Source organism: Danio rerio, chromosome 5, assembly GCF_049306965.1.
Source record: "Danio rerio strain Tuebingen ecotype United States chromosome 5, GRCz12tu, whole genome shotgun sequence".
Lineage (NCBI taxonomy): Eukaryota > Metazoa > Chordata > Actinopteri > Cypriniformes > Danionidae > Danio > Danio rerio.
Window position 1 is genome coordinate 6,636,002 of NC_133180.1, and position 20,398 is coordinate 6,656,399.

General features: G+C 37.7%; 1 protein-coding gene across 3 annotated transcripts in view; it reads right to left on the reverse strand.

Annotated features, from left to right (window-relative positions):
* tnca (tenascin Ca) overlaps positions 1-20,398 on the reverse strand; it is a 327,362-nt gene that overhangs the window by 269,059 nt on the left and 37,905 nt on the right. Inside the window, exons 1-2 of one of the 3 annotated variants that reach the window (XM_073951880.1) lie at positions 16,663-16,797; positions 12,204-12,345 (exon numbers count right to left, since the gene is read on the reverse strand). The gene's annotated coding sequence lies outside the window, so the exon portion shown is untranslated. Of the gene's footprint in view, positions 1-12,203; positions 12,346-16,623; positions 16,798-20,398 lie in introns of those variants that run through there. The other 2 variants (XM_073951879.1, XM_073951876.1) reach the window with 2 other exon arrangements.

Below are 20,398 nucleotides of genomic sequence, written 5' to 3' on the forward strand. Positions count from 1 at the left end.
ACTAAAGATGAACGTAGCAAGAAGGTCGCTGGGTCGCTGGTTCGAGCCTTGGCTGGGTCAGTTGGCGTTTCTGTGTGGAGTTTGCATGTTCCCCCTGCGTTCGCGTGGGTTTCCTCCGGGTGCTCCCATTTAGTGAATGAGTGTGTATGGATGTTTCCCAGAGATGGGTTGCGTCTGGAAGGGCATCCGCTGTGTGAAAAAGTGCTGGATAAGTTGGCTCCGGATTTATAAATGGACTAAGCCGAAAAGAAAATGAACGAATGAAAATAAAGTAAGAATAAATTAAACAAAAATAAAATAAAAAATGAATAAAAAAAGTAAAATGAGATAAAACTAAACAAAATAAAAATAATGTAAAATAAGTTTAAATAAAATGAATAAAACATTTAATAAAAATGAAACGAAATGAAATAACATTTAGAATAAAAATACTTTATAAAATAAATTGATTTAAAAATAATTAAGATAAAATAAAAATATAATAAAAACAAAATAAAACATAGTAAAATAAAACAATAAATATTTTTTTTAAAACAAAACGTTAATAATAAAATAAAGTTATATTAGATTAAATAAAAACAAATAAAACAGAACAAAATAATACAAAGTAAAAAAAAAAGAAATCTAATACAGTATTACAACAAAAACAAACAATAAATAAAATAAAGTAAAAAAAGTAAAATCAGATAAGATAAAACAAATAAAACATTTAATAGGAATAAAATTAAGTAAAATAAAATAAGTATGAAATACAATGTATGAAAATAAAGTTAAATAAAATAACAAAATAAAAATAAAGTAAAATCAGGCAAGATAAAATAAATAAAACATGAAACAAGAAAAAAGTACATTAAAATTAAAAATAAAATAATAAACAACCTAAAATGAAATGAAACAAGATAAAATATAACAAAAAATAATAACAAAATAAAATAAGGTTAAATAAAAAAAAAGCAAAGTAATATAAAATAAAAAAGCAATGAATAAAATAAAGTTAAATAAGATTGAATAATAATAAAAATAATAAAGATTGAATAAATAAACAAAACATTAATTATAATAAAATAAAATAAAAAATTAAACACTTAACTACAAAATGATAAGATAAAAAAATTTAATACAAATAAAGTAAAATAAATAAAACACTTAATGAAAATAAAATAAAAAAATTCTTGATAAAATAAAGTCATATATAATACAATAAGATACCTAAATGACACTAATTAATACCTAATAATACCTAATTTACACTATTAAAGGAAAGGTAAAAAATTGCTACTTTAGTAGTACTGTACTGTGATATTTCCCTAAGAGCACATAGTAAACACAATATGCACTCTGTAATTTTGTATGCAGACAAATACCTTGAAGAGCTTCAGAGCAACATTAGCCAGGCTGCGCAGGACAAAGCCATATTGCATTTTAAAATAAATGGCAATAAAGGCAGCATCCCATAATACAATGCACTCAACCTGACCTTCCATTTCCAGTGTGATGGATAAACCTCCAGTAGATTGTACTGCACTTTTTTCCCTGTACGCATTTCATTATTTGATCAGACTGCTAATAGTAAATGCTTTTAACACAGGATCATATTAAAAATGTACAAAGGAGACCTGCTGATGGGAAAACGTGAGATGGGAGGGAATGATGTGGATAAATGATATTGCATTCTCTCAAAATTCATTTATTCATTTATTTTCCCTCGACTTAGTCTCTATTTCAGAGGTCGCCACAGCGGAATGAACCGCCAACTATTCTAGAATATGTTTTACGCAGCAGATGCCCTTCCGGCAGCAACCCAGTATTGAGAAACAGCCATACACACTCAATCACACACTTATTCACCTTTAGCACATGCGTTTGGACTGTAGGGGAAACCGGAGCACCCGGAGGAAACCCACGCCAACACAAGAATAAACATGCAAACTCCACACAGAAATGCCAACAACTTTTTACAGTGCTAACCACTGAGCCACCGTGCCACCCCCTCTCTCAAAATACTTTGGCATATTGGTGTATGTGTACTGACTAAAGGCTGGTTTATACTTCTGTGTCGAGTGATCGGCGTGACCCACGGCGCATGTAATGTGTGTAGCTGTGCATTTACACTTCTGCACGCTGTTTCTGTTGCTCTGCAATAACACTTCTGAAACACTAGCTGGCAGTAGGTGTTCCTCTGTGTCGAGTTTCTTCGCTGGTGTTTTGTTTTTTCTTAACGCTACCTCAATGTACAAGTAGCTCAAACTCACTCATTTTGAAGCAGGAACCGGCGGACGTGCCACAACTTTAATCATAAGGCAAACACAAAACAACAGTTTCCACCTACAGCTCCTTCACAGGACTCCACACTTGTTAACACTCATTCCATCAGGTTCGCGCGGCTCTCACCTCCGCCCACACTCGTCATCGATACCAAGCCGACCAATCACAGAGCTTGTGCTTTGTTTCGTTGTGATGTGTAAATTTTTTGAGAGATGACGGCCATACAACCATAGATTGACGGCCATGGTGAGGGCTATGCGAGCACGGGAAGGCTGCGCCGGAGCATACGTGTGCGCTTGACACAGAAGTATACATCAGCCTCAAAACTGTTAAGAAATATAAAACTGGAGGAAGAAAAAAATGGGGGAACATATTTATATTTTAATGCTTTGACAAGAACACACACACACACACACACACACAATAAAATAAAATCAACCCAAATTTAGGTAAAATATGAAAAAAAATCTTTCTGGGGGGAAACTGTGTTTTTTTTTTTGTTTTTTTTTTACAAAACAAGGGTTTAATAACATAATTTTCCATGTTGACTTTAGCTACTTTCACACAGTGATACCAGTAAATATCCCAAAAAACTTCCGGAATGACTTTACCAGTAAATTCATAAAAGCACTGTTCACACAGGCACGGAGATGTGCTTGAAAGTAAACAAACAGCTTATCATAAGCATTTCATCGATATTTTTAACCCAGTTGGCATTAAAAAGAAACAGAAATGTTCTCAGACTAACATCTAGCTGCTTAATGTGTCTGGAAAAATATTCAAAAGCTTTTATTTTCATAAACAGCGCGGATGTGAATGCGTCTGAGTGTTCAGATTAGCTAAAGTAGACGTCTTACGTCATCGCGTTCACGTCTAGAACTTACCGGCAATGTTACAACTTTCTTTCTGGAAAATTGCCAGAATTAATTTACCGGTATTTTCAAAAAAGGCCTGTTCACAGATACAGACCTTTCCTGAAAATTTCTAGAACGACTCTACCGGTAAATTTTTAAAAGAGCTGTTCACATAGGCACAGAGGTTCCGGGATTTTTCCGGAAAAGACCGTTCACACATCCATTCCAAAATAACAGTAAATTCTGACATCATTACCCAGAAATGAGCCCAAAACAGCTGCGCTTGTATTTGTAAACACTTGACTACACTAAAAACTCTGTGGATGGATCAGTATTGTTAACAACTTCGATGAAAACATATAGAGAAACACTTTTGCATGTTGAGATGTACATAATATGTGTGTGTGCTGGCACTCACCGTAGGCTTGGGCAGTATTCAAATTTTGATACCGTCAAACCTCCACCCTATTTTACCTCGGTATCCGTTATTACCATGCATGAAAATAAAATTATGACGTAAGTCTCAGACAGCATCACCAAACTGTTGGCTTGTGCCTAAACCATTCAGAAACTGAATACCGTATATGCGACTTAGGTTCGCGGTCACCCGTTTGTCTTGTTCGCATTAGAGATCTGCACGGGATGCTCTCTCTCTTTCACACACACAAACACACACACACAAACAAACAAACAAACACAAACAAAAATAGCATCCGCGCGGATACTTGCGTGCTCGCTCGCTCGGGAGCGATATTGTTAGACCTTGCCACCCACTCCCGTTCATATTACACAAGAGTTACCAACCGCTCCCGAGCTTTATTCGAAATGTATTTCTGCACTGCAAGAAATCTGGTCGGGTCCTGCGGCTTCCGCGGTACAGCAGCGTGTATGCAGACCTCTAGTTCGTATTTACCATGTCTCCCTTTTCGAAACCAGAAATACTGCCAAACTGCAGAGGTTGTGTTCTTTTCGAGATAAGGTCACTTGGTGCGCGACTCGCCACCTTACTTCACCTATCTTTCTCTCCTCCACACTGTCCCTTGATGACAATCATGCATACGCATGTGTAGGCATTGTATTAAAGAATATTTATTATTTAAAACTGTCTCTTATTTAAGTGAATTGTTTTCATGACGGTATAACGGTTTTGTAACTGACACCGTTGTTATTTTTAGATCCCGCGGTATACCATATTACCGTATTACTGCCCAAGCCTAACTCACTGGTTGCTTCATGTGCACACGCGTCAGAGGTAAACAAACAATGGCTTATCATAAGCATTTTATCAATATTTTTTACCCACCTGGCATCAAGAAGAAACATAAATGTTCTCTGACTAACATCTAGCTGCTTAATGTGTCTGGAAAAATATTCAAAAGCTTTTATTTTCATAAACAGAGCGGATGTGAATGCGTTTAGATGTTTTGATTGGCTAAAGTAGACGTCTTATGTCAGCGTGTACTAGACGTAAATGCGCTCTTTCCAGCAATCTTCCCGGTAATGTTACAACTTCTCTTTCTGGAAGATTGCTAGAAAAAATTGCCAGTTATTTCAAAAAAGGCCTGTTCACACATACAGACCTTTCTGGAAAATTGCCGGTAAGTTTCCGAAAAGGTCTGTATGTGTGAACGGGGCTTTTGCATAATATTTTGCTAGATGTTTTTCAAGATACTAGTATTCAGCTTAAAGTGACATTTAAAGCCTTAACTAGGTTATTAAATTAACTACACAAGTTTTTTTTTTTAAGTTATTGGGCAACAAACTCATGCATACTGGTATATGATAATATATGCAAATTACATGTAACGTATATGAAAATTCATATTTGGAGTTTACTTATAAAATATATTTCAGATATATTGCCACATATTTCAAAATATTTAAAAACGCTTGTTACACACACACATATACACACACACACACTGTTGCAATTCAGCCACATCGGATGGTTTTTGAGCATGAACTGCCTTTTTAAGATCATGTCACAGCATCTCAATAGGATTCAGGTCAGGACTTTGACTAGGCCTTAAGTCTTAATTTAGATTTTCTTCAGCCATTTAGAAGTGGACTTGCTGGTGTGATCTTTGTCCTGCTGCAGAACCCAAATGTAACGATGTGCACCTTTGGTAAAGCTGCTTTGAAACAATAATCATTTTGAAAAGCGCTATACAAATAAACTTGTATTGAACTGAATGAACTGAAAGTGTAGGGAACTTTTCTGGCCAGGTTAGCAGTTGGCAGACCAAGGTTTGCAGCGGTGACAGTGAAAGGAATAATATGTTTTATTCAAAAGGATGAAACAGCCGGCGAAGCTCTCAACGATTCAGACTTCTTGTCATTTGCTGGGGTTCAATTAAGCTGCAAAGTATCAGGCTGACGTGAGGAGAGAGCAAAAGAGGAGAGAAAAGCCAAGTATATACCGACAAGCAATCGCAGAAGGAGGGCCACTGAGGATTGAATTTCTCTCACTTTCTGAGAGAGAGGAAAAAATTGCATAGCTTTGTCCTCTCTCTTGCAGCTCATCTCTTCAAACAAACACTCTCCTGCGCTGCTTCAGATGGAGGCCATTCAAACTGCCATACTGCAAATACTGCTGCTGCATGCTGATTTCTGCGTTCATGCTGGGGGTTCAGACTACGAGGCAGGGCTCAAAATGAACCTTTTTGCTTGGTAGCACCAATGCTCCTAACTTTAAAAATGTAGGCGCACCAGCCAACATTTAGGCGCACCCACCAATTATAAGCACCATTAACCCAAGTTTTATATTAACAGATTTATTGCATTTGAAATCAACACTAATTAAAAATAACAAGCAAAAAATATATATACCGTTAAAACATTCACTCATTCATTTTCTTGTCGGCTTAGTCCCTTTATTAATCCGGGGTCGCCACAGCAGAATGAACCGCCAACTTATCCAGCAAGTTTTTTACAGCCGCAACCCATCTGGGAAACATCCACACACACATTCACACACTACGGACAATTTAGTTTACCCAGTTCACCTGTACCACATGTCTTTGGACCGTGGGGGAAACCAGAGTACCTGGAGGAAACCCACGCAATGGCAGGGAGAACATGCAAACTTCACACAGAAATGCCAACTGAGCCGAGGTTTGAACCAGCGACCTTCTCGCTATGAGGCGAACGTGCTACCCACTGCGCCACTGCCTCGCCCCATTAAAACAAAATACATTTTTATAACATGATAGGGTATATGCCAAAGCATGCTAATCAGGCCCGTGTAGAGACCTTCCTAGGGGCATGTGCAGGATAAAAAATTTTGAATGGCGGGGGAAGGGGGGAGGCGGAGTCTGGCGTGAACTGAAGAGCGAGGGGGGTGGGGGTGGGGTGGATATCGCGTGCAATCTGAAGAATGGGGGGGGGGGGGGGGGGGGGGGGGATTGGTATATCGCGCGAAAACTGAAGCCCAGGGGGGTGGATGATTGGGGGGGGGGGTTGTCACTGGGGCACTAATAGCTAATAGGACTTTTAATTTGCCAGTAACCTGGGTTAATTGCTTCCGGTGAATTGTATGACAATGCAAAATCCCTGCGTTTAAGGTCAGCTTTCTTTAAAAATCAGGGATCTCCACTGGCTGAGTGATATCCGATATAAAGTGGGTCTCAGATTGTACAAGTAGCACTGCATTAAATTACAACTGCCACTTGAACGGCAGATAGCATCTGCCGATTAAATTGGGGATTTAAAATGTGCTTAAAATGTGTAGATGTGATAAAAAGTTACCTGAAAATTGACTATAGAGTGAATGCTTTATTTAGTTAGGGCTGGGTGATTGTTTTGATTATTTTGAATTTACGTTTTAAGATGATTTTATTTCATATTAAATGGAGATATCGCAATTTTTTTAAAATAAAAATATTAGATACATCATAATTGCTCCAATGCGCTTTGGTTCACTCTCTGTATGATGCAGGTTGCACACTAGAAGCGCCACTCGTCGTGCAGTTCACATTTCAGCCGCGCCACAGAGCGCCATCTAATTAATTTCATGTTAAATATCATGCGAATGTGCACGTCTGGTGTGCGACCTGCTTGACTGCCTGTCTGGATTTCAATCATGGTAGTGACGAACTGAACAGAGACTAGACACCCTAATTTAACCCAATGCATGAAGTTGTGGGCAAGCATCGCAGTGCTGGTGCAAATACAACAAATACAAGCATTAAAGTGTCTTCAGTTGTGTGTTTTTCTTTTGGTAATACCCTTGCATCAAACGCGCTGTGGTCCACTCTCTCGCTACTCCAGCACTGCCTGACGAGGGCATATACATTCAGACTAATGCAGCAAGTAAAATCCAACATGACTTCACACTTTACTAAGTAACGTCTGTGTGGATTGTCAAGACATATTCCCTTATCCCTTATATTACGAAAGACGTAAAAAAACCTACCATGTGATAAACCGCACCAGGGCCGGAGTGGGACTCCTTTTCAGCCCTGGAGTTTCAAGTCTCAGACCGGCCCACCTCAGTTCACGACTGACTATATTAAAATAAGGTCATTTCCAATTCAGTTTCACTATCACGTCTTTTTTGAGAAAACAACTGCTTTAGAACTTCAAATGTTCAACAACCCTAACAGTATTATATGTCTTAACAATAAAAATGAAAAAAAAAAAAAGACTTACTTTGACGAGGATCAAACCCGGGTCTGTGGGGTCGAAAACGTGTTAGCCACTGAACCACAACAACTTTTCAAAAAATAGATGATCAAGTTATATCATAAGCTGCGGTAAAATAATGAATAAAAAGGCTGTGATCAAGTAAATAGATAAATATATTTAAAAAGTGTGACTGCTGTAAGCAACAGATTCTGGAGCTAGGGACACCGGCCCTCGCGGCCAAAAAACGGACCGGCCCACCGGGAATTCTCCCGGTCCTCCCGATTAGCCAATCCTGGCCTGAACCGCACTGATCTTATAGTTTGAACCGCGCTGATCTTAGATTGGTTTGAACACGAGCAGAGGTGAGCAGCTGTCGCAGTGAAAATGAAAGTACCCATGACGTAATTTAGCGGACCTAGTTGAAACCCAGACATGCAGTCAGGCAGCATAATACAGAGAGTGGTGCAAAGCGCATCAAATGGTCGGTATTTAAAATGAGGAAAAAAGAAAAATAGAATAAATATAATATTTTACATTAGTCACTCATCTGGTGCTTTTATTTGTTCCTGCTATACGTCCACAACTTCACTCACTGGGTTAAATTAGGCTTTACAGTTTCCATGTTCAGTCCTTTACTTCCACTGTATCTAAGGCAGCGGCATTACAACCTGACATTCAATCAGAAGACAAAGTCAAAGCCGAGCTGACAGCCAATCTTTCCTAGGCTCAGCAAAACTTGCAAAAAAAACCTCTGTATTCCTGCAACTGCGATATTTACACACATATTTTTTATTCCAATCTTCTGCAATGATATTTAACTCGTGAATTTGTTTATTTACATTGATTTTACACCTTGTCGACCAATTTATGTATGACATGGCCATTAAAATTACAATGTTCCTTAACCAGATGTTTTTTCAAGCTACTTATAAAGAGAATGTTACTTCAGTCATGTTGTTGTAATGTTAAGTTGACTAGTTACACAGTAAAAAAAATTGAAATCGTGAATCGGTCAAACTTTATAAAAAACCTAGATTTATTTATTTATTTTTATTTTTTTGCCAAATCGCCCAGCCTTAGCTTTAGTTATTTCATAGCCAATAGAAGTCTTTTATCCACTCTTCAAAAAGTGTAGATGGTGAATTAACATTCACCACATGATCGGTAAACAGATGTGGCATTATTTGTATCTTTATGTGGTTTCTAAAACAAAATCTGACAGTGTTGTTTTCATTGTCATCTTCAGCGCTTTACATTTACATTTACATTGTAGCTCTCCCTGTCTCCTCAAAGCGGAAGGCATTTACTGTGTGATTGATTTTAACCAATCCATTCACATTCATTTCTAGAGCAGTGGGCCAATAAGAAGAGCACAAATGCGAGACAAGCACTGCAGGCTTTGTTTACAGCAGCAAGTTGACATGACAACAGTTTTAAACTATTCCTGAGCGCTGCGTTTCAATTGCAACGATGCGTTTTGCGTGAATGTGTCCTAAATCCACGCATCCCGTGAACATTTTGCAGTGAAAACTGGTCCCATGAAACAATTTTATGCACACGCACAAATGCTCCCAAATATATTTTGAGGTCGCATAGATACAATTTCGGTTGCAATTAATCACACACGTAGCTGTGTGATATGGCTGTATGTCGGCACTGGTGGGAGGCTTGCATTGGCTCAAGGTCGGAAGCTAGATGTCAAAACAGCAGAAACCATTGCTAATTCACAAACCTCACTTTAGAGCTAGTGTTTGAATGATTCTTTAGCGTAATGTCTAAAATGATGACAAAACAGGTGATTTTGCTCACATTTTAAGATTATAAGGCTGAACAGCAAGAAATGCCATCAGTCTACAGTGATTTCCCAGTATTTCTGCAATCGGCAGTTCGCAATAATTAACCCCAAAAAAGCCAAAACAAAGCTAACACTAGCAGATTACTATGGTATAAATACAGCACTACAACATACAAAAGAGAGAGATTGGCATATGACAACTATAATGATTAGGTTAGCTGTAGTTTGAAATACGAAAAGGAAACTGATTTTTTTTCCTCCCCCAAGGACTTATGCTGTCTCTGTCACCCTCTAGTGGTGCAACTGTATTAGCTCTGCTCAGTATGAAAGGCTAATGGCTGCGGATGTGCTTTATCTCTGAAATTAAAAATATTTTTAAAAAGCAATCATTGTTGTAATCTAAACAACAACATTCTCGCCTAAAAACCAACAGCAGCAATATTTGTCAATCTGAAGTGAGTTTTTTGATCTGCTGTCACAATATGTGGGCAAAGTGACGGCAGGTTAGGGTAATTAGGCAAGTTATTGTATAACGATGGTTTGCTCTGTAGACTATCGAAAAAAATATATAGCTTAAAGGGGCTGATAATTTTGACCTTAAAATACTTATTTAAAAAAATTAAAACTACTTTTATTCTAGCAGAAATAATACAAATAAGACTTTCTTCAGAAGGAAAGATATTATCAGACATACTGTAAAAATTTCCTTGCTCTGTTAAACATTATTTGGGTAATATTTAAAAAAGGGAAAAAAAATAAAAAAAAATCAAAGGGGGGCTCATAATTCTGACTTCAATTGTAATTATTGAATTGTAATTATTGACTTCAATTGAATATATATATACATTCACAATATTTAAAATACACATATAATTTCAGTTAAGTAGCCTACATTACATTCAATGTCAATTAAATACAGCCTTTCAACAACACACTTTGAATATTTTGGAGCTTTGGTGCTGTCGGCTTCATGTTTGCTAATAATTTTTTGAGGTTAGCACCCATCTGAGATGTGTGCTTTACTGCATTTTTTATTTATTTTACACAACCATTTAACAAAAATATAAACATGCATATATACATATATTTAACAAATAAAGAAAATACAGATGTACATAAAATCTTTTGCTCCTTTGAAATCTTTGAATTAGATTTTTAACAATAATTCAAATACTTTTCTATGAGAAACCTTATTGTAAATATCCATCAATGTATTTTTGGGGTATTTTCAGAGCATTCTCTAATTTAAAGCAGGACATTGCAGTAACACATGCTTCATGGTCGGATAACATGTACAAAAAAATAAAAATAAATAAATTCACAAACAAGTCACATCTTCCCCTTTCAACAAATAAACATGAGTAGGTCCAGTTTGACTGATTCGAAATCCTGTAAATACAGTCTGCTCAGTTCTATCCTCAAAATAAATCCAATAGTTATTTGTTCCCCTTATAAATGGGTTTCCTTCATACAGTTTGTCATTAGCACATTCATCTCATTCCATTTGCTACTTCTTTTGGAAATATAAACTCAAAATAGGTTTAACATCTGTTGGTGGTATTTGACATTCTGTCATTTGTAGCTGCAGGGCTTCTTTTGCAGCTTTATCTGCCAGTTCATTTCCAGACAGCCCCATATGGCTCGGTATCCGACAAAAAAAAAAAAATATATATAATATTAAAACCTTACTTCTTTAAATAGTCCACTTTTCTATTACACTGACAATCGCAGGACAGTCAGTCTTCAGAGAATCCATTACTTGGAGTCTGTTTTACTCCATAGAACTCCATATAAAAAGCCAGAAACTGTTTTTCCCAGGCATATCTAAAGGGTTAATAATGCCAACTGATAATCAACAATAAAAATTACAAATTGTACCTCTTCCCAACAGGGGAAACCACCAACAAATCATTCATTCATTTTCCTGTCAGCTTAGTCCCTTTATTAATCTGGAGTCGCCACAGCAGAATGAACCGCCAACTTATCCAGAAAATTTTTACGCAGCGGATGCCCTTCCAGCCACAACCCATCTCTAGGAAACATCCACGCATACACACACACACATCCACTACGGACAATTTAGCCTACCCAATTCACCTGTCCCGCATGTTTGTGCACTGTGGGGGAAACCGGAGCACCCGGAGGAAACCCACACGAATGCAGGGAGAACATGCAAACTCCACACAGAAACGCCAACTGAGCTGAGGATCGAACCAGCGACCTTCTTGCTTTGAGGCGAACGTGCTACCCACTGTGCCACTGACAAATCAAGAGTGTGTAATTATATGATGGCTTTGCAATCAAAATATTATAATGGAAGTCAATGAAAGCCACCAACACAATGAAAGGGCAGACAATTTGAACAGTACACAAGGGTTAAATATGATTTTAGATATGATTTTGAATTGTTTTGAATTACAAGGACACCGGAGATGTCCTCGTAAACCACCATAATAGCAAAAAATAGGTCATACTAACTAACTAGCCTAACTAACCATAACTAGGTCATGTCATGCCTTGTAAACCACCAAAACCAGTACACACACACACACACACACACACACACACACAAAACAAACAAATAAATAAAACGCACACATACACCACAGGACTTGTCGGCTGTAATCCTAACTGATGTTTGTACTGTTGGTTTCCTCACATACCTGCAGAGAGCTAGCCGTTAGCATTCATCTCAATGGCAGGATGGAATCTGACAACTTTGATCACAGGACATCAGCATCACAGCCGGGTACAAGGTGACTTTCATAATGCTTCACATTTACTGTCCCTCGGTGCGGTAGCAACCTGCCAATCAGAAGAGCAGAATCAGGAGCTGAGCACTAAAAACTTCTTCTGGGAGCACTTCACTGACTGACGCCAGTTTGTACAGGTACACTTGTGTATGGGTTATTCAGTGTCAAATCAAACACAATTCTGAAGGTACCTGCAGTTATATACGGACGGAATATAAAATGAATATTCATCTGTATTTTATAGCGCTTTTGCAATGTAGATTATGTCAAAGCAGCTAAATATTGATGAAAAAAAGAATAAAAATACACACTACTTCTGATTCTGATTAGTGGGACCTCTGGTGGTTTTTACCGACCACAATCCTTTAGTTTTTTTTCATTCGTTACAAAACCCCAATCAAAGATTCATGAGGTGTTGTTTATTTGTGCAGGGTTACCTGCTGGATATTCACCACATTAAAGGCTCTGAAAACGTTACATCAGATGCTTTATCTTGTATTTAAGGTTGTATAGTGGTTCTGTTTTCTCTCTTTTCCCTCCGTTTCTCTCTTAAATTGATTCCTTGGCGCCATGGTTGCTGGGAAGAGTTGGAGGGCTAAGGCTGAGGATGGAGAACCAGTTTGACCTTCATACTGAGTTTAGGGGGTTTGTGTGTTTCTGATGTTACTGTATGTTAAAAGACTTTTGGTCTTTTTCTTTTGGGGGGGGGTTGGTGACAAGTCTCTTAGGGCCTACTTACACTATGCCATCCGTACCGTGCCCAGGCCTGTTTCCCGGATCGTTTGAGAAGTGTGAGTGCGCTGAATCGGGCTCAGGCACGGTTCACTTGGTCAGCCCTGGCCCGGTTGGAAGAGGTGTGCCTGAGCCCGGTTCACTTGGGCTTTGGCGCGGTACGCTTGTGTGTGAGTGCAAAACGTGCCAAAGCCCAAAACTGAAAGCGAGACGTGACTTTTAAGGGGCTGTTTCATATGGGTTTATTAATCATTCTTACTGATCAGTGATCGCAAACTGCTGTCGTTTATTAAAGACGAGAACTCCTCACAGCACCACAGCTGCGCGCCTTCAGCAGACCTCCTCATTCCTGCAGCACGAGAGCTTTATGATTGTTTATGAGCGCCAAAAGTGGCGGATCTGTTCGGCAAAATATCTAACTGCGTGTCACTGCATCCCTAAGGACTGTTTGTCGAAATATTTGCTGGCATATCAAACGACTGAAACGATATAACTAGAGAAATCTCTACTGTGCTGCTGAGTGAGAGAGTGCTTCTCACTGTACAGCGCAGCAGCGATGACGTAAGCGTGCCGAAACCTCATTTGTGGTGTGAGCGCGGGCCGTCGGGGGAGATGGGAGGGGGGACAAGCGTGCTTTGGCCCAGTTCGAGGCAACTGTACCTAGTGTGAGTACGGCCTTAGACCACCTGATTTCCCCTCTATAAAAAGCCAGCAGTGTTTGCTTGGAGAGAGCCGTGCTTTTGCTCCTGTTTGTTTTGTTTTGTTTCTTTTTGACCTTTGGTTAATATTTGATTTTGCTGACCTAAAGTGAGCACGTAATTATTCTTTAATGTTTAAATAAATACTTTTAGGTACCAAACGTCTGGTGTATGTCCTCCCTTTAATTTGTCATTGCCTTTGAGCCGGGTCGTGACAATATGTACATGATTATTCTGTGACAACTCCAAATTTCATACATTTTCCTGCCTAAAATTTAAAAATTATTAATTTTTACTGCCGCTCACTAAATATTTTCTCTTTTTCGGACCATTCTCTATAAACCCTAGAGATGGTTGTGCGTGAAAATCCCAGTAGATCAGCAGTTTCTGAAATACTCAGACCAGCCTCTCAGGCACCAACAACCACGCATATGAGCAATATCACACGAGTAGTGTAATATGGCTGTATATCAGATCTAGTGGGAGGCACGTGTTGGCTTGAGTGCCTTAGTGTGCCACCAGTGGTGATATACAGCCATATCTCACTGCTACACGTGTGATAGTGCAATTAACAGTTCTTTGGCATAATCGTGTGTATAAAAAAGAAAATCAAACATAGAGAATCTCAAAACATTTTTGTACGAGGAAATGCTTTCTTTCACCATTCATTCACATCTGCAGCTGGTGTCAGAACAGCAGAAACCGTTACTTCACCAAGTAGTAGTTCACCAAGTAGTAGTACAAAAGAGAGAGATTGATTTAAAATGTCATTTACCTGATTTATAAAGATTTGTTTAGCTGTAGTTTGAAATTTACGCTGAAAAAAATAATAATAATTTTCTCCTCTAAGGACTTATACCAGGGGTCACCAACCCTGCTGAAAAGTCCAGCTTAAACCAGCCTAAGCTGGTTGGCTGGTTTTAGCTGGTCAACCAGGCTGGTTTTAGAGGGGTTTTGGCCACTTCCAGGCTGGTTTCCAGCCATTACCAGCCTGGTCTTAGCTGGTCAGGCTGGGAAATGACCAGCTAAAACCAGCTTGACCAGCCTAGCCAAGCTGGGAGTCCAGCTAAAACCAGCTATATCCAGCTTAATCCAGGCTGGTCAAGCTGGTTTTATGGCTGGAAATCAGCCTGGAAGTGGCCAAAATCCCTCTAAACCCAGCCTGGTCGACCAGCTAAAACCAGCCAACCAGCCTAGGCTGGTTTAAGCTGGATTTTTCAGCAGGGAACCCTGTTCCTGAAGAGCTACCTTCCTGCAGAATTCAGTCCCAACCCTGATCAAACACACCTGAACCAATTACAGTTTTTTTTGTTTGCTTTGACCCGGTTAAAGAAACTAGGTTCCTCTTCATTTTCCTCATCACTATCCCAGCAGAGCAGAGGACAGGTCTTGCAAATGTGTAAACCCTTTCTCATTGGGTTGACACATTTTCCCCACCATTTTTCCAAAAAGTTAACACAGATGTCATTCAAGCAGTCCAAACTCCATTGTTTTAGTTTTGGTAACCAAACAGAATCCATCTATTCCTAACTATTAAAAACTACCAACATCAGTGTGAAATCACTGAAGCACCGATTTGACACTCCTTCACACAAATCTTCAATTAGCCATCATTCTGCAAACCTTATATAAACGATGGAAGGTCTGTGTTGTTCTGTGCCAGCATTGATGGAGGAGGTCAGTATGGCTATGTCCTATACTCCCAATAGTTTTGACTGTATATTAGTTTACATGTGTTTTCTCTAATATTTACAGTATTTTATTACTTTTGTCTGTTTTTTTATATACAGTATTTCATTTTTCAGCCACAGTTTGAAAAATGTCATGAATTCAATATATATTCAATCAAAGCACATCTTATTCTTGATCCAATTCTTTGCAAAAAGGCGAATTTGACAGCCCAAATAGAGACAACAAATGCCATTGGCTATAAGCTACAATGGCAAGCAATGGTGGTGCATTTTGAGTTCTGTATTTTGTATTTTGTTGTCCGTTGTGTAATGATTAATTGAAAGAGCTCATATACTTGTTTGCAAGTTGTGTTGTTTGAAGGTAAAACTAGCTTTTGTTGCATATGTTAAATGTTTTGACATGATATGTGCCTTTTGCAAGCAAAATGTGTCATTTTGACCATGAGTGCCGCTGTTTAGGCCTGTGTGTTAACTGTTTTGAAAATGTGGAGTTTCAGTTGACAACTGCATCCAAGCAATCGAGAAAAACTGTAATAGTACCTAAAGCAGCACTTGATAATTACAAACAGGTGTGTTTGGTCAGGATTGCAACTGAAATCTGCAGGAAGGTAGCTCTCCAGGAACAGGGTTGGTGACCCCTGGCCTATACGGTCTCTGTCGTCATCTTGTGGTGGAACCTCAATCGCCACTTTCTTTGATCACGTCACTTATTCATCAACACTTATGTAGCAAACATTTACAAAGTGATAATGAAGACAACAATTTATAATAATTTAATAAACTAAGCTGGAGAAACAAACAATTAAAAAACATGTAGACTAGATCTTAAAAATATATATGTAACTCCATTTAAAATGTGTTTTAGGACTGAATTCTGTGCATCACATACATAGTGAGTGAAGCATTGCAATCAAGTCAATTGTCACTGATGACGACTTCAATCTCAAAAGACGTGGATTAAAAAATTGTGAGAAACCCTTATACATTTCCTCTGCTGAAGCTGTCATGCAGCTCCAAAATAGATCAAGCAGTGTTCCTTCAGCTGCTGATCTGAGAAGGGACTCCCAACATTCACAGTACAATGCACACAATATAAATCATTCTCTGTGATTGTTCATGTTGGATTCCCCCTGCAAACATTGGCAAAAGAAAAAAAAAATCACAATTGCTTGCCAGTGTAAACACGGCCTAGGAGAAAAGCTAACTCACAGAACACGGTCACATCACGTTTGTCTCACTGTAACTCACAGCAGCGGGTGCTTTCAGGACTGAAGATTCCTGCGCAAACATTGACCGTTTCCGCAGGTGCTCTTTGTAATCCTGTGATTTCTGCTTCACCGCCTCATATTTGTCTTACTAAACACCTGAACGAATGACAGCATTGCGTTCTCCGCTGCCCCCATCAGCTCTGGAGTATCAGACAGAAATATGTGACGCTACCACTTTTTGTGTTTTATTGGAAATAATTAATTTCAGTCATAATTTCAGATATTACAGTCAGAAACAAATCATTATTTTTGATGATTTTGAAAGGTGGTTTCAAAATAATATTAATTGTATCCTTTGCTTATTTGATGATGCAGAAAATATGAATAATTTATTTTTTATAATAATTTATTTAATATAATATAATTTAATAATATTTAATATTATTATTACCACTATTATTTAGTTTTATGTAATTTTGATTTTAAGTAACCATTATTTTATGGTTTTACTAATCTTTATTTTTTCAAAAAATATAGATATTTTTTATTTTGCAGTTGAAGTCAGAATTATTAGCCTCCCTTTGAGTTTATTTTCTTTTTTAAATATTTCCCAAATGATATTTATTAGAGCAAGGAAATTTTCACTGTATGTCTGATAATATTTTTTCTTCTGGACAAAGTATTATTTGTTTTATTTCTGACTTCAACTGTATATATACACACAATATATATTTGCAAGTTCACCCTGTGTTTGCATGGGTTTTCCTTCCGGTTTCCTCCACAGTCCAAAAGAGATGTGCTGTAGGTGAATTAGATAAGCTCTGTAGTGTACGTCCTGGTCCAGATTTGAGCACTGGACTAACAACTCACCTCATACAAAATTTGATGGTTCAAAACACTAATATGGTGCGTCTAAATATCAACTTTGATATAAATGGCCCTCGGAGTAAGTAAGTAAGTATATATTCTGTATGCATGAAATCTATCTTTTATTTGCCTGACTAACCATTTGCAGCATGATGAATGAAGCAGTCAATGCATGAATACTGCATCGGTTAATTTAATAAATGATTTGTCATGCAAAATGAGTAACTGGGTAGAAATAAATGTTCAAAAAATCTTTAAGGAAAAAGCTTTATTACACTTTTTCCAGCATAATAAAATCATCAATTATATATATAATGGAGGGAAGATTGTTTCAGCACATTTCTAAGCATAATAGTTTTAGAAACCTATTTCTACTAACTGATTTATTTAATCTTTGCCATGATGACAGTAAATAAAATTTAATTGATATTTTTCAAGACACTTCTATACAGCTTAAAGTGACATTAAAAGGCCTAACTAGGTTAATAAGGTTAACTAGACAGGTTAGGGTAATTAGGCAAGTTATTGTATAACGATGGTTTGTTCTGTAGATTATCAGAAAAAAAAAGGGGCTAATAATTTTGTCCCAAAATTGTTTTTTAAAAAATTAAAAACTGCTTTTATTCTAGCTGAAATAAAACAAACAAGACTTTCTCCAGAAGAAAAAATATTATCAGACATACTGTGAAAATTTCCTTGCTCTGTTAAACATAATTTGGGAAATATTAAAAAGGAAAAAAATCAAAAAGGGGCTAATAATTCTGACTTCAACTGTATATATATATATATATATATATATATATATATATATATATATATATATATATATATATATATATATATATATATATATATATAACATTTTAAGGTCAATATTATTAGCCCCCTTAAGCAGTATTTGATTGTCTACAGAACAAACCATCAATATATAAGTGAAGTTTATATATTAAACTACTTTCGAGAGGATCACAAGCTTATGATTGCTAGCGGCTGGATCCGCATTATCCAATTCACAATGCTCCAATCAGATGACTCCTAAACTACTATAAATACCCTGGGTTTCAATCCACTGCTATCTTCGTTTTGAAGAGTCCCCCCCTCCCGCCTTGCAACATGAGGGAGCCCCGGGCTCGAGGATCTTATGAGCTCGAGGCTCTCTTCCGGGACAGCATGCCAAACAAGCTTTATAATCAAGCATCAGCTAAGTGTGAACTCTTGAATTGCCTAATTAACCTAACTTGCCTAATTAACCTAGTTAAGCCTATAAATGTCATTTTAAGCTGAATATCTTTTAAAATATCTAGTCAAATATTGTGTGCTGTCATCATGATAAAGATAAAAAAAATCAGTTACAATAAATGTGTTGTTAAAACTATTGTTTAAAAATGTGTTTAAAAAAATCCTCATTCCGTGTATATATACGTACATCAACAATGCAAATGACTGGTGCAGTATTCAGACTGCAGCACCTCAATAGCCTCTGCTCTAATGAGTCTCTCTTTTTTTCTGTTGTTGTTCTGCCTTTTCATTTATTAATGAGATGTGGCCATTCATCATGGTGATTAATCTCTGAAGAGCGCTCACTCTGCTCGAGTGTGAAGACACATGTGGGTGTAAACGCTGGTTTTCGAGCTGAGCCACCCTGGATCATTTTCCCCAGGCTTTCATGTGAGCGGTTCAAGCTTGTTCCTCGCTGGCCTCTTTCATCCTGCTCTTTTGATGCTATGCTTTTTTTTTTTTTTTTTTGTGGAGTTGTTAAAGTGTTTTTTCCTTCAGGGTATAAGTGGTGTCTTTGTTGCGCACTTTTTCCCCTGTTTTTTTTTCCCCATAGCTCATACTCTGTGAAGTAGCTGTGCTGATTTACGTTTTTAGAGCAAATTATATTATACCTTGGAAGCATCCTTAAAGTCGAAATGAAATCAAAATTTACTCTTCTTGTTTGTATATGTATAGTTGCTGTCAGAATTATTTGCCCTACTGAATTATTAGCTCCCTCTGTATTTTTCTCCCTAATTTCTGTTTAATAGAAAGAAGATTTTTTCAACACATTTCTAAACATAATAGTTTTAATAACTCTTCTAATAACTGATTTATTTTATCTTTGCTATGATGACAGCACATACTATTTGACTGGATATTTTTAAGATACTAGTGTTCAGCTTAAAGTGAAATTTAAAGGCTTAACTGGGTTAATTAGGTTAAAAGCAAGTCACTAGCTATGTTTCCATCCACCTATTTTTATGTGCATTTTGCATATGCGCATAAAAAAAAACTGGCTCCATATTACTAAACCCTGAAAACTGTTATGGAACTCCACTCGAGACAAAACCACAAGAATGGTCAGGCACTAAAACAATAAACTTTTCAATCTGAGAAGAAGATCATCTAGAACAGGGGTGTCAAACTCAATTCCTGGAGGGCCGAAGTCCTGCACAGTTTAGTTCCAACCCTGCTCCAACACACTTACCTGTAGGTTTCAAACAAGCCTGAAGGACTCAATTAGTTTGATCAGGTGTGTTTAATTAGGGTTGGAACTAAATTGTGCAGAGCTGCGGCCCTTTGGGAACTGAGTTTGACACCTGTGATCTAGAAAACAAGTTGTTCAGGTTGCCTCGATCATGCATCCTGAGCCCCCCTCTTTGCCCTGGGGCCTCATGTACGAAGACTTGCATGGAAATCATACTAAAACATTGCGTACGCACAAAGCTGTAAATGTGCGTACGCAGAAAAAAATTTAGATGTATGAAACACTGCGTACGCCGAATCTCACGCATATTGTTTTGTACATCAGAATAAACGTGAAACTGAGCGCAACATGCACGAGCACAAAACCCCTCCCTGCCTCCTCCCCCGTATGAATATGCTAATGACTATGCTAATGGCAAAACCCAACCAAAAAGCAATGGCAA